The sequence below is a fragment of the Pterocles gutturalis genome, unplaced genomic scaffold (genome assembly GCF_000699245.1).
Source record: "Pterocles gutturalis isolate BGI_N339 unplaced genomic scaffold, ASM69924v1 scaffold25082, whole genome shotgun sequence".
In the NCBI taxonomy this organism is placed as follows: Eukaryota; Metazoa; Chordata; class Aves; order Pterocliformes; family Pteroclidae; genus Pterocles; species Pterocles gutturalis.
The window spans coordinates 47,640-47,982 of NW_010113567.1; positions in this window are offsets into that span (position 1 = coordinate 47,640).

The window sequence follows — 343 nt, forward strand, 5'->3', positions numbered from 1 at the left end:
CATCTCTTTCTCCATCTGCCTCATGAAAGAGAGTAACCCAGAATGGCATTTTCTTCAACAAAACCCAGCTCAAAACCACAATACATTTTATTGTGAACCTCACTGCAAGAGCCAGAAAGGAGCAGGTTTCAGGAAATCATGCTTCCAGGCAATCAAAGCAGCTCATGTCTGTAAGAAAAAGAAGAAAAAAAAATGTTCTCCCCTAAGCTAATTTCCCTTGAAAAGTAACCAGACAGTATCTTGGGGAAGCAGGGAGGTGGGAAAGGGGCTGCTCCTGGGGAGAAGGGGCAGGACTGCAGACCTGCAACATAAAGAGCTTCTTTCCTACCCATTTTTTTCTCCT